Genomic DNA, 15,000 nt, shown 5'->3' with positions numbered 1-15,000 from the left:
GTGTTCTTCGACCGTGGAGCAGCGTAGACACACACACACACACACACACACACACACCATGGATGACTGAGAGACTTCAGAGGGACAGGAGGACATGGAGACCTTGGTCTGGTCCCAGGTCAGTGCTAATTAATGAGTCTGGTCACGCTGGGAGAGCCTCTAGCGTAGCATTGTTAGCGCTAGCTTATTCAGGCCTATCTGTCCCTGCTTGTACCATAGCATTGTTAGCGCTAGCTTTTTCAGGCCTATCTGTCCCTGCTTGTACCGTAGCATTGTTAGCACTAGCTTATTCAGGCTTATCCATGCTTGTAGCATCATTATGCTCGTCATCCAGGCCTATCTCTCCATGCTTTTAGCACTGATAACTAGTTTATTCATCTGTCCATGCTTGTGGACAGTCACGGTGCTGTCATGCCATGCCTCCCACTGGACTCTCTTATCTAACGGGAGGTCCGGCTTGCTGTAGCTTGTTGAGGTGATGAGGTGGCACGACTAAGGTGGGCTGTGCCCGTGACCTTGGGAAGACTAAGGTGGGCTGTGCCCGTGACCTTGGGAAGACTAAGGTGGGCTGTGCCCGTGACCTTGGGAAGGCTTCGCCTCAAAGGTCAAACATGAACACTGTCCTTTTGTGGCTCATTTGTGTGTCTGTCTGTCTGTACACAGTCTGTGTGTGTCTGTCTGTCTGTACACAGTCTGTGTGTGTCTGTCTGTCTGTACACAGTCTGTGTGTGTGTCTGTCTGTACACAGTCTGTGTGTGTTTGGGAGTGTGGGTGTTCGGCCTCATAAGTGATGTCATAAACATGGCCTCCAACCAGGATTCATTCGGCCCCCAAGGTGTTTTAGAAAGAAAGAAATTAACATTTCCCATCCAGTTATGATCAACTATGTGGAATAAGAAAAGTAAGAGGTTTCTAAGAATAATCAAAACCAGATTAAGGTTCCCTCCAATAAATACATCCAAATAATTTAAGCTTCTATGCACTGTATCCTGGTGTGTGTGTGTGTGTGTGTGCGTGCGTGTGTGTGTGTGTGTGTGTGTGTGTGAGATATGTGTAGCTGTTCCGACATGCTGGGTGTGTAATCAGTGCAGCGAGATGTGAACATAAAGGCTACTCCTGTGAATCTGAGCACTGATCCGTGAGCACTCAACACACACACACACACACACACACACACACACACACACACACACACACACTACATCATCATCCTGGGTGGGTGCAGTCTTATCAAACTCATGCATCTGTCATGCAGCAGAAATGATTTGCTGCTGTGTTTTCCAGCTGTAGGATAAAGAGCCTGATAACATCAGAGCTCCAGTAACACAGAGAAAGACTTCTTCTCCACTTGGCAACATGTCTTGGTGCTCCCAGCACTGCTGTATGGACATGCTGTGCATGTTGATAGGGATGTGTGTGTGTGTGTGCTTGTGTGGCCCCTTCCTGTGTTTACAGGAAGAGATCAAGTGTGCGACAGAAGTCAGAGCAGAGGGGCCTTCACTGTGGTAAATCTGGAATCTGGAATGTGATTGGACTAACAAAATGTCAATATCTGAATCCTGTTCAGACAGGGCCGGAGTACTGTCCTCCGTTGCGGTAATTTTTCAGCGTTTTGGCCAATCACAAATTAGCAAGAAAAAAATAAATTTGGTCTGAAAAAAAAAGAAGCCATACATACCCCTTATGTTTTTTTTCAGGTGGAAATAATTAAATTGTTCACTGCTCGGCCTAGTAATGGACTAGACACACCTAGGTGGCAGATCTATGATCAGAATTGCTTGGCCTATATACCTGTGAATATTCATGAAGATTGTAGATAAAAATAAATTTGGTCTTAAAAAAAAAACGCCATACATACATACCCCTTATGTTTTTTTTGAGGTGGAAATAATTAAATTGTTCACTGCTTGGCCTAGGAATGGACTAGAGACTCCTGGGTGGCAGATCTATGATCAGAATTGCTTGGCCTACATACCTGTGAATGTTCATGAAGATTGTAGATAAAAATAAATTTGGTCTGAAAAAAAACCCGCCATACATACCCCTTATGTTGTTTTTCAGGTGGACATAATTAAATTGTTCACTGCTTGGCCTAGTAATGGACTAGACACACCTAGGTGGCAGATCTATGATCAGAATTGCTTGGCCTATATACCTGTGAATGTTCATGAAGATTGTAGATAAAAATAAATTTGGTCTGGAAAAAAAAAAAGCCATACCCTTATGTTTTTTTTCAGGTGAAAATAATTAAATTGTTCACTGCTCGGCCTAGGAATGGACTAGAGACCCCTGGGTGGCAGATCTCTGATCAGAATTGCTTGTACTACATACCTGTGAATGTTCATGAAGATTGTAGATAAAAATAAATTTGGTCTGAAATAAAAAAACGCCATACATACCCCTTATGTTTTTCTTCAGGTGGACATAATTAAATTGTTCACTGCTCGGCCTAGTAATGGACTAGACACACCTAGGAGGCAGATCTATGATTATAATTGCTTGGCCTATATACCTGTGAATGTTCATGAAGATTGGAGATAAAAATAAATTTGGTCTTAAAAAAAAAACGCCATACATACATACCCCTTATGTTTTTTTTGAGGTGGAAATAATTAAATTGTTCACTGCTTGGCCTAGGAATGGACTAGAGACTCCTGGGTGGCAGATCTATGATCAGAATTGCTTGGCCTACATACCTGTGAATGTTCATGAAGATTGTAGATAAAAATAAATTTGGTCTGAAAAAAAACCCGCCATACATACCCCTTATGTTGTTTTTCAGGTGGACATAATTAAATTGTTCACTGCTTGGCCTAGTAATGGACTAGACACACCTAGGTGGCAGATCTATGATCAGAATTGCTTGGCCTATATACCTGTGAATGTTCATGAAGATTGTAGATAAAAATAAATTTGGTCTGGAAAAAAAAAAAGCCATACCCTTATGTTTTTTTTCAGGTGAAAATAATTAAATTGTTCACTGCTCGGCCTAGGAATGGACTAGAGACCCCTGGGTGGCAGATCTCTGATCAGAATTGCTTGTACTACATACCTGTGAATGTTCATGAAGATTGTAGATAAAAATAAATTTGGTCTGAAATAAAAAAACGCCATACATACCCCTTATGTTTTTCTTCAGGTGGACATAATTAAATTGTTCACTGCTCGGCCTAGTAATGGACTAGACACACCTAGGAGGCAGATCTATGATTATAATTGCTTGGCCTATATACCTGTGAATGTTCATGAAGATTGGAGATAAAAATAAATTTGGTCTGAAAAAAAAAAAGCCATACATACCCCTTATGTTTTTTTTCAGGTGGAAATAATTAAATTGTTCACTGCTCGGCCTAGTAATGAACTAGACACACCTAGGTGGCAGATCTATGATTAGAATTGCTTGGCCTATATACCTGTGAATGTTCATGAAGATTGTAGACAAAAAATAAATTTGGTCTGAAAAAAAAATGCCATACATACCCCTTATGTTTTTTTCAGGTGGAAATAATTAAATTGTTCACTGCTCGGCCTAGTAATGGACTAGAGACCCCTGGGTGGCAGATCTATGATCAGAATTGCTTGAACTACATACCTGTTAAGGTTCATGAAGATTGTAGACAAAAAATAAATTTGGTCTGAAAAAAAAACGCCATACATACCCCTTATGTTTTTTTTCAGGTGGACATAATTAAATTGTTCACTGCTCGGCCTAGGAATGGACTAGAGACCCCTGGGTGGCAGATCTCTGATCAGAATTGCTTGTACTACATACCTGTGAATGTTCATGAAGATTGTAGATAAAAATAAATTTGGTCTGAAAAAAAAAAACGCCATACATACCCCTTATGTTTTTCTTCAGGTGGACATAATTAAATTGTTCACTGCTCGGCCTAGTAATGGACTAGACACACCTAGGTGGCAGATCTATGATCAGAATTGCTTGGCCTATATACCTGTGAATATTCATGAAGATTGTAGATAAAAATAAATTTGGTCTGGAAAAAAAAAAAGCCATACATACCCCTTATGTTTTTTTTCAGGTGGAAATAATTAAATTGTTCACTGCTCGGCCTAGTAATGGACTAGAGACCCCTGGGTGGCAGATCTATGATCAGAATTGCTTGAACTACATACCTGTGAAGGTTCATGAAGATTGTAGACAAAAAATAAATTTGGTCTGAAAAAAAAGCCATACATACCCCTTATGTTTTTTTTCAGGTGGAAATAATTAAATTGTTCACTGCTCGGCCTAGTAATGGACTAGAGTCCCCTGGGTGGCAGATCTATGATCAGAATTGCTTGAACTACATATCTGTGAAGGTTCATGAAGATTGTAGACAAAAAATAAATTTGGTCTGAAAAAAAAACGCCATACATACCCCTTATGTTTTTTTTCAGGTGGACATAATTAAATTGTTCACTGCTCGGCCTAGTAATGGACTAGAGTCCCCTGGGTGGCAGATCTATGATCAGAATTGCTTGAACTACATATCTGTGAAGGTTCATGAAGATTGTAGACAAAAAATAAATTTGGTCTGAAAAAAAAACGCCATACATACCCCTTATGTTTTTTTTCAGGTGGACATAATTAAATTGTTCACTGCTCGGCCTAGTAATGGACTAGACACACCTGGGTGGCAGATCTATGATCAGAATTGCTTGAACTACATACCTGTGAAGGTTCATGAAGATTGTAGATAAAAATAAATTTGGTCTGGAAAAAAAAAAAGCCATACATACCCCTTATGTTTTTTTTCAGGTGGAAATAATTAAATTGTTCACTGCTCGGCCTAGTAATGGACTAGAGACCCCTGGGTGGCAGATCTATGATCAGAATTGCTTGAACTACATACCTGTGAAGGTTCATGAAGATTGTAGACAAAAAATAAATTTGGTCTGAAAAAAAAGCCATACATACCCCTTATGTTTTTTTTCAGGTGGAAATAATTAAATTGTTCACTGCTCGGCCTAGTAATGGACTAGAGTCCCCTGGGTGGCAGATCTATGATCAGAATTGCTTGAACTACATATCTGTGAAGGTTCATGAAGATTGTAGACAAAAAATAAATTTGGTCTGAAAAAAAAACGCCATACATACCCCTTATGTTTTTTTTCAGGTGGACATAATTAAATTGTTCACTGCTCGGCCTAGTAATGGACTAGACACACCTGGGTGGTAGATCTATGATCAGAATTGCTTGTACTACATACCTGTGAATGTTCATGAAGATTGTAGATAAAAATAAATTTGGTCTGGAAAAAAAAAAAGCCATACATACCCCTTATGTTTTTTTCAGGTGGAAATAATTAAATTGTTCACTGCTCGGCCTAGTAATGGACTAGAGACCCCTGGGTGGCAGATCTATGATCAGAATTGCTTGAACTACATACCTGTGAAGGTTCATGAAGATTGTAGACAAAAAATAAATTTGGTCTGAAAAAAAAACGCCATACATACCCCTTATGTTTTTTTTCAGGTGGAAATAATTAAATTGTTCACTGCTCGGCCTAGTAATGGACTAGAGTCCCCTGGGTGGCAGATCTATGATCAGAATTGCTTGAACTACATACCTGTGAAGGTTCATGAAGATTGTAGACAAAAAATAAATTTGGTCTGAAAAAAAAACGCCATACATACCCCTTATGTTTTTTTTCAGGTGGAAATAATTAAATTGTTCACTGCTCGGCCTAGTAATGGACTAGAGTCCCCTGGGTGGCAGATCTCTGATCAGAATTGCTTGTACTACATACCTGTGAATGTTCATGAAGATTGTAGATAAAAATAAATTTGGTCTGAAAAAAAAAAACGCCATACATACCCCTTATGTTTTTCTTCAGGTGGACATAATTAAATTGTTCACTGCTCGGCCTAGTAATGGACTAGACACACCTAGGTGGCAGATCTATGATTAGAATTGCTTGGCCTATATACCTGTGAATGTTCATGAAGATTGGAGATAAAAATAAATTTGGTCTGAAAAAAAAAAAGCCATACATACCCCTTATGTTTTTTTTCAGGTGGAAATAATTAAATTGTTCACTGCTCGGCCTAGTAATGGACTAGAGTCCCCTGGGTGGCAGATCTATGATCAGAATTGCTTGAACTACATACCTGTGAAGGTTCATGAAGATTGTAGACAAAAAATAAATTTGGTCTGAAAAAAAAACGCCATACATACCCCTTATGTTTTTTTTCAGGTGGAAATAATTAAATTGTTCACTGCTCGGCCTAGTAATGGACTAGAGTCCCCTGGGTGGCAGATCTATGATCAGAATTGCTTGAACTACATATCTGTGAAGGTTCATGAAGATTGTAGACAAAAAATAAATTTGGTCTGAAAAAAAAACGCCATACATACCCCTTATGTTTTTTTTCAGGTGGACATAATTAAATTGTTCACTGCTCGGCCTAGTAATGGACTAGACACACCTGGGTGGTAGATCTATGATCAGAATTGCTTGTACTACATACCTGTGAATGTTCATGAAGATTGTAGATAAAAATAAATTTGGTCTGGAAAAAAAAAAAGCCATACATACCCCTTATGTTTTTTTTCAGGTGGAAATAATTAAATTGTTCACTGCTCGGCCTAGTAATGAACTAGACACACCTAGGTGGCAGATCTATGATCAGAATTGCTTGGCCTATATACCTGTGAATATTCATGAAGATTGTAGATAAAAATAAATTTGGTCTGAAAAAAAAAACGCCATACATACCCCTTATGTTTTTTTTCAGGTGGAAATAATTAAATTGTTCACTGCTCGGCCTAGTAATGGACTAGACACACCTAGGTGGCAGATCTATGATCAGAATTGCTTGGCCTATATACCTGTGAATATTCATGAAGATTGTAGATAAAAATAAATTTGGTCTGGAAAAAAAAAAAGCCATACATACCCCTTATGTTTTTTTTCAGGTGGAAATAATTAAATTGTTCACTGCTCGGCCTAGTAATGGACTAGAGACCCCTGGGTGGCAGATCTATGATCAGAATTGCTTGAACTACATACCTGTGAAGGTTCATGAAGATTGTAGACAAAAAATAAATTTGGTCTGAAAAAAAAACGCCATACATACCCCTTATGTTTTTTTTCAGGTGGACATAATTAAATTGTTCACTGCTCGGCCTAGTAATGGACTAGACACACCTGGGTGGTAGATCTATGATCAGAATTGCTTGTACTACATACCTGTGAATGTTCATGAAGATTGTAGATAAAAATAAATTTGGTCTGGAAAAAAAAAAAGCCATACATACCCCTTATGTTTTTTTTCAGGTGGAAATAATTAAATTGTTCACTGCTCGGCCTAGTAATGGACTAGAGACCCCTGGGTGGCAGATCTATGATCAGAATTGCTTGAACTACATACCTGTGAAGGTTCATGAAGATTGTAGATAAAAATAAATTTGGTCTGGAAAAAAAAAAAGCCATACATACCCCTTATGTTTTTTTTCAGGTGGAAATAATTAAATTGTTCACTGCTCGGCCTAGTAATGGACTAGAGTCCCCTGGGTGGCAGATCTATGATCAGAATTGCTTGAACTACATATCTGTGAAGGTTCATGAAGATTGTAGACAAAAAATAAATTTGGTCTGAAAAAAAAACGCCATACATACACCTTATGTTTTTTTTCAGGTGGACATAATTAAATTGTTCACTGCTCGGCCTAGTAATGGACTAGACACACCTGGGTGGTAGATCTATGATCAGAATTGCTTGAACTACATACCTGTGAAGGTTCATGAAGATTGTAGACAAAAAATAAATTTGGTCTGAAAAAAAAACGCCATACATACCCCTTATGTTTTTTTTCAGGTGGACATAATTAAATTGTTCACTGCTCGGCCTAGTAATGGACTAGACACACCTGGGTGGTAGATCTATGATCAGAATTGCTTGTACTACATACCTGTGAATGTTCATGAAGATTGTAGATAAAAATAAATTTGGTCTGGAAAAAAAAAAGCCATACATACCCCTTATGTTTTTTTTCAGGTGGAAATAATTAAATTGTTCACTGCTCGGCCTAGTAATGGACTAGAGACCCCTGGGTGGCAGATCTATGATCAGAATTGCTTGAACTACATACCTGTGAAGGTTCATGAAGATTGTAGATAAAAATAAATTTGGTCTGGAAAAAAAAAAAGCCATACATACCCCTTATGTTTTTTTTCAGGTGGAAATAATTAAATTGTTCACTGCTCGGCCTAGTAATGGACTAGAGTCCCCTGGGTGGCAGATCTATGATCAGAATTGCTTGAACTACATATCTGTGAAGGTTCATGAAGATTGTAGACAAAAAATAAATTTGGTCTGAAAAAAAAACGCCATACATACACCTTATGTTTTTTTTCAGGTGGACATAATTAAATTGTTCACTGCTCGGCCTAGTAATGGACTAGACACACCTGGGTGGTAGATCTATGATCAGAATTGCTTGAACTACATACCTGTGAAGGTTCATGAAGATTGTAGACAAAAAATAAATTTGGTCTGAAAAAAAAGCCATACATACCCCTTATGTTTTTTTTCAGGTGGAAATAATTAAATTGTTCACTGCTCGGCCTAGTAATGGACTAGAGTCCCCTGGGTGGCAGATCTATGATCAGAATTGCTTGAACTACATATCTGTGAAGGTTCATGAAGATTGTAGACAAAAAATAAATTTGGTCTGAAAAAAAAACGCCATACATACCCCTTATGTTTTTTTTCAGGTGGACATAATTAAATTGTTCACTGCTCGGCCTAGTAATGGACTAGACACACCTGGGTGGTAGATCTATGATCAGAATTGCTTGTACTACATACCTGTGAATGTTCATGAAGATTGTAGATAAAAATAAATTTGGTCTGGAAAAAAAAAAAGCCATACATACCCCTTATGTTTTTTTTCAGGTGGAAATAATTAAATTGTTCACTGCTCGGCCTAGTAATGGACTAGAGACCCCTGGGTGGCAGATCTATGATCAGAATTGCTTGAACTACATACCTGTGAAGGTTCATGAAGATTGTAGACAAAAAATAAATTTGGTCTGAAAAAAAAGCCATACATACCCCTTATGTTTTTTTTCAGGTGGAAATAATTAAATTGTTCACTGCTCGGCCTAGTAATGGACTAGAGTCCCCTGGGTGGCAGATCTATGATCAGAATTGCTTGAACTACATACCTGTGAAGGTTCATGAAGATTGTAGACAAAAAATAAATTTGGTCTGAAAAAGAAAATGCCATACATACCCCTTATGTTTTTTTTCAGGTGGAAATAATAAAATTGTTCACTGCTCGGCCTAGGGATGGACTAGAGACCCCTGGGTGGCAGATCTATGATCAGAATTGCTTGTACTACATACCTGTGAATGTTCATGAAGATTGTAGATAAAAATAAATTTGGTCTGAAAAAGAAAATGCCATACATACCCCCTATGTTTTTTTTCAGGTGGAAATAATAAAATTGTTCACTGCTCGGCCTTGGGATGGACTAGAGACCCCTGGGTGGCAGATCTATGATCAGAATTGCTTGTACTACATACCTGTGAATGTTCGTGAAGATTGTAGATAAAAATAAATTTCGTCTGAAAAAAAAAAAGCCATACATACCCCTTATGTTTTTTTTCAGGTGGACATAATTAAATTGTTCACTGCTTGGCCTAGGAATGGACTAGAGACCCCTGGGTGGCAGATCTATGATCAGAATTGCTTGTACTACATACCTGTGAAGGTTCATGAAGATTGTAGATAAAAACAAATTTGGTCTGAAAAAGAAAATGCCATACATACCCCTTATGTTTTTTTTCAGGTGGAAATAATAAAATTGTTCACTGCTCGGCCTAGGGATGGACTAGAGACCCCTGGGTGGCAGATCTATGATCAGAATTGCTTGAACTACATACCTGTGAAGGTTCATGAAGATTGTAGATAAAAATAAATTTGGTCTGGAAAAAAAAAAAGCCATACATACCCCTTATGTTTTTTTTCAGGTGGACATAATTAAATTGTTCACTGCTTGGCCTAGGAATGGACTAGAGACCCATGGGTGGCAGATCTATGATCAGAATTGCTTGTACTACATACCTGTGAAGGTTCATGAAGATTGTAGACAAAAAATAAATCTGTTCTGAAAAAAAAACGCCATACATACCCCTTATGTTTTTTTTCAGGTGGAAATAATAAAATTGTTCACTGCTCGGCCTAGTAATGGACTAGAGACCCCTGGGTGGCAGATCTATGATCAGAATTGCTTGTACTACATACCTGTGAAGGTTCATGAAGATTGTAGATAAAAATAAATTTGGTCTGAAAAAAAAAATGCCATACATACCCCTTATGTTTTTTTTCAGGTGGAAATAATTAAATTGTTCACTGCTCGGCCTAGTAATGGACTAGACACACCTAGGTGGCAGATCTATGATCAGAATTGCTTGGCCTATATACCTGTGAATATTCATGAAGATTGGAGATAAAAATAAATTTGGTCTGAAAAAAAAAAAGCCATACATACCCCTTATGTTTTTTTTCAGGTGGAAATAATTAAATTGTTCACTGCTCGGCCTAGTAATGGACTAGACACACCTAGGTGGCAGATCTATGATCAGAATTGCTTGGACTATATACCTGTGAAGGATCATGAAGATTGTTGACAAAAAATTAATTTGGTCTGAAAAAAAAACGCCATACATACCCCTTATGTTTTTTTCAGGTGGACATAATTAAATTGTTCACTGCTTGGCCTAGGAATGGACTAGAGACCCATGGGTGGCAGATCTATGATCAGAATTGCTTGTACTACATACCTGTGAAGGTTCATGAAGATTGTAGACAAAAAATAAATCTGTTCTGAAAAAAAAACGCCATACATACCCCTTATGTTTTTTTTCAGGTGGAAATAATAAAATTGTTCACTGCTCGGCCTAGTAATGGACTAGAGACCCCTGGGTGGCAGATCTATGATCAGAATTGCTTGTACTACATACCTGTGAAGGTTCATGAAGATTGTAGATAAAAATAAATTTGGTCTGAAAAAAAAAATGCCATACATACCCCTTATGTTTTTTTTCAGGTGGAAATAATTAAATTGTTCACTGCTCGGCCTAGTAATGGACTAGACACACCTAGGTGGCAGATCTATGATCAGAATTGCTTGGCCTATACCTGTGAATATTCATGAAGATTGGAGATAAAAATAAATTTGGTCTGAAAAAAAAAAAGCCATACATACCCCTTATGTTTTTTTTCAGGTGGAAATAATTAAATTGTTCACTGCTCGGCCTAGTAATGGACTAGACACACCTAGGTGGCAGATCTATGATCAGAATTGCTTGGCCTATATACCTGTGAAGGATCATGAAGATTGTTGACAAAAAATTAATTTGGTCTGAAAAAAAAACGCCATACATACCCCTTATGTTTTTTTTCAGGTGGACATAATTAAATTGTTCACTGCTCGGCCTAGTAATGGACTAGACACACCTAGGTGGCAGATCTATGATCAGAATTGCTTGGCCTACATACCTGTGAATATTCATAAAGATTGGAGATAAAAATAAATTTGGTCTGAAAAAAAAAAAGCCATACATACCCCTTATGTTTTTTTTCAGGTGGAAATAATTAAATTGTTCACTGCTCGGCCTAGTAATGGACTAGACACACCTAGGTGGCAGATCTATGATCAGAATTGCTTGGCCTATATACCTGTGAAGGATCATGAAGATTGTAGACAAAAAATTAATTTGGTCTGAAAAAAAAACGCCATACATACCCCTTATGTTTTTTTTCAGGTAGACATAATTAAATTGTTCACTGCTCGGCCTAGTAATGGACTAGACACACCTAGGTGGCAGATCTATGATCAGAATTGCTTGGCCTATATACCTGTGAATATTCATGAAGATTGGAGATAAAAATAAATTTGGTCTGAAAAAAAAAAAGCCATACATACCCCTTATGTTTTTTTTCAGGTGGAAATAATAAAATTGTTCACTGCTCGGCCTAGTAATGGACTAGACACACCTAGGTGGCAGATCTATGATCAGAATTGCTTGTACTACATACCTGTGAATATTCATGAAGATTGTAGATAAAAATAAATTTGGTCTGAAAAAAAAAATGCCATACATACCCCTTATGTTTTTTTCAGGTGGACATAATTAAATTGTTCACTGCTTGGCCTAGGAATGGACTAGAGACCCATGGGTGGCAGATCTATGATCAGAATTGCTTGTACTACATACCTGTGAAGGATCATGAAGATTGTAGACAAAAAATAAATTTGGTCTGAAAAAAAAAACGCCATACATACCCCTTATGTTTTTTTTCAGGTGGACATAATTAAATTGTTCACTGCTCGGCCTAGTAATGGACTAGACACACCTGGGTGGTAGATCTATGATCAGAATTGCTTGTACTACATACCTGTGAATGTTCATGAAGATTGTAGATAAAAATAAATTTGGTCTGAAAAAGAAAATGCCATACATACCCCTTATGTTTTTTTTCAGGTGGAAATAATAAAATTGTTCACTGCTCGGCCTAGGGATGGACTAGAGACCCCTGGGTGGCAGATCTACGATCAGAATTGCTTGTACTACATACCTGTGAAGGTTCATGAAGATTGTAGATAAAAATAAATTTGGTCTGAAAAAAAAAAAGCCATACATACCCCTTATGTTTTTTTTCAGGTGGAAATAATTAAATTGTTCACTGCTCGGCCTAGTAATGGACTAGACACACCTAGGTGGCAGATCTATGATCAGAATTGCTTGGCCTATACCTGTGAATATTCATGAAGATTGGAGATAAAAATAAATTTGGTCTGAAAAAAAAAAAGCCATACATACCCCTTATGTTTTTTTTCAGGTGGAAATAATTAAATTGTTCACTGCTCGGCCTAGTAATGGACTAGACACACCTAGGTGGCAGATCTATGATCAGAATTGCTTGGCCTATATACCTGTGAAGGATCATGAAGATTGTTGACAAAAAATTAATTTGGTCTGAAAAAAAAACGCCATACATACCCCTTATGTTTTTTTTCAGGTGGACATAATTAAATTGTTCACTGCTCGGCCTAGTAATGGACTAGACACACCTAGGTGGCAGATCTATGATCAGAATTGCTTGGCCTACATACCTGTGAATATTCATGAAGATTGGAGATAAAAATAAATTTGGTCTGAAAAAAAAAAAGCCATACATACCCCTTATGTTTTTTTTCAGGTGGAAATAATTAAATTGTTCACTGCTCGGCCTAGTAATGGACTAGACACACCTAGGTGGCAGATCTATGATCAGAATTGCTTGGCCTATTTACCTGTGAAGGATCATGAAGATTGTAGACAAAAAATTAATTTGGTCTGAAAAAAAACCGCCATACATACCCCTTATGTTTTTTTTCAGGTAGACATAATTAAATTGTTCACTGCTCGGCCTAGTAATGGACTAGACACACCTAGGTGGCAGATCTATGATCAGAATTGCTTGGCCTATATACCTGTGAATATTCATGAAGATTGGAGATAAAAATAAATTTGGTCTGAAAAAAAAAAAGCCATACATACCCCTTATGTTTTTTTTCAGGTGGAAATAATAAAATTGTTCACTGCTCGGCCTAGTAATGGACTAGACACACCTAGGTGGCAGATCTATGATCAGAATTGCTTGTACTACATACCTGTGAATATTCATGAAGATTGTAGATAAAAATAAATTTGGTCTGAAAAAAAAAATGCCATACATACCCCTTATGTTTTTTTCAGGTGGACATAATTAAATTGTTCACTGCTTGGCCTAGGAATGGACTAGAGACCCATGGGTGGCAGATCTATGATCAGAATTGCTTGTACTACATACCTGTGAAGGATCATGAAGATTGTAGACAAAAAATAAATTTGGTCTGAAAAAAAAAACGCCATACATACCCCTTATGTTTTTTTTCAGGTGGACATAATTAAATTGTTCACTGCTCGGCCTAGTAATGGACTAGACACACCTGGGTGGTAGATCTATGATCAGAATTGCTTGTACTACATACCTGTGAATGTTCATGAAGATTGTAGATAAAAATAAATTTGGTCTGAAAAAGAAAATGCCATACATACCCCTTATGTTTTTTTTCAGGTGGAAATAATAAAATTGTTCACTGCTCGGCCTAGGGATGGACTAGAGACCCCTGGGTGGCAGATCTACGATCAGAATTGCTTGTACTACATACCTGTGAATGTTCATGAAGATTGTAGATAAAAATAAATTTCGTCCGAAAAAAAAAAGCCATACATACCCCTTATGTTTTTTTTCAGGTGGAAATAATTAAATTGTTCACTGCTCGGCCTAGTAATGGACTAGACACACCTAGGTGGCAGATCTATGATCAGAATTGCTTGGCCTATATACCTGTGAATATTCATGAAGATTGTAGATAAAAATAAATTTGGTCTGAAAAAAAAAACGCCATACATACCCCCTTATGTTTTTTTTCAGGTGGAAATAATTAAATTGTTCACTGCTCGGCCTAGTAATGGACTAGACACACCTAGGTGGCAGATCTATGATCAGAATTGCTTGGCCTATATACCTGTGAATATTCATGAAGATTGTAGATAAAAATAAATTTGGTCTTGAAAAAAAGAGCCATACATACCCCTTATGTTTTTTTTCAGGTGGAAATAATTAAATTGTTCACTGCTCGGCCTAGTAATGGACTAGAGACCCCTGGGTGGCAGATCTATGATCAGAATTGCTTGAACTACATACCTGCGAAGGTTCATGAAGATTGTAGACAAAAAATAAATTTGGTCTGAAAAAAAAACGCCATACATACCCCTTATGTTTTTTTTCAGGTGGAAATAATTAAATTGTTCACTACTCGGCCTAGGAATGGACTAATTAATGCTGGCCCGACGCTGGCGCAATCCTTTTTAAGAGCCCCTTGTCACCCAAGGATGTGAAAAGTGCCTTCCTGCTGAGTCCTACCCCTCAACCTCAGTGCTCAATAATCCCCTTA

General features: G+C 37.6%; 1 protein-coding gene across 1 annotated transcript in view; it reads right to left on the bottom strand.

Annotated features, from left to right (window-relative positions):
* The window catches only part of LOC311326076 (golgin subfamily A member 7-like), a gene marked incomplete at both ends in the record, with an annotated part of 37,004 nt that overhangs the window by 2,218 nt on the left and 19,786 nt on the right, over nt 1–15,000 (bottom strand). The gene's annotated exons all lie outside the window — the stretch shown is intronic.

This window comes from Borostomias antarcticus (assembly GCF_949987555.1).
Source record: "Borostomias antarcticus genome assembly, chromosome: 25".
Classification (NCBI taxonomy): Eukaryota; Metazoa; Chordata; class Actinopteri; order Stomiiformes; family Stomiidae; genus Borostomias; species Borostomias antarcticus.
The sequence above is the reverse complement of the archived record's forward strand: the minus strand, read 5'-3'. Positions and strand labels throughout refer to the sequence as shown.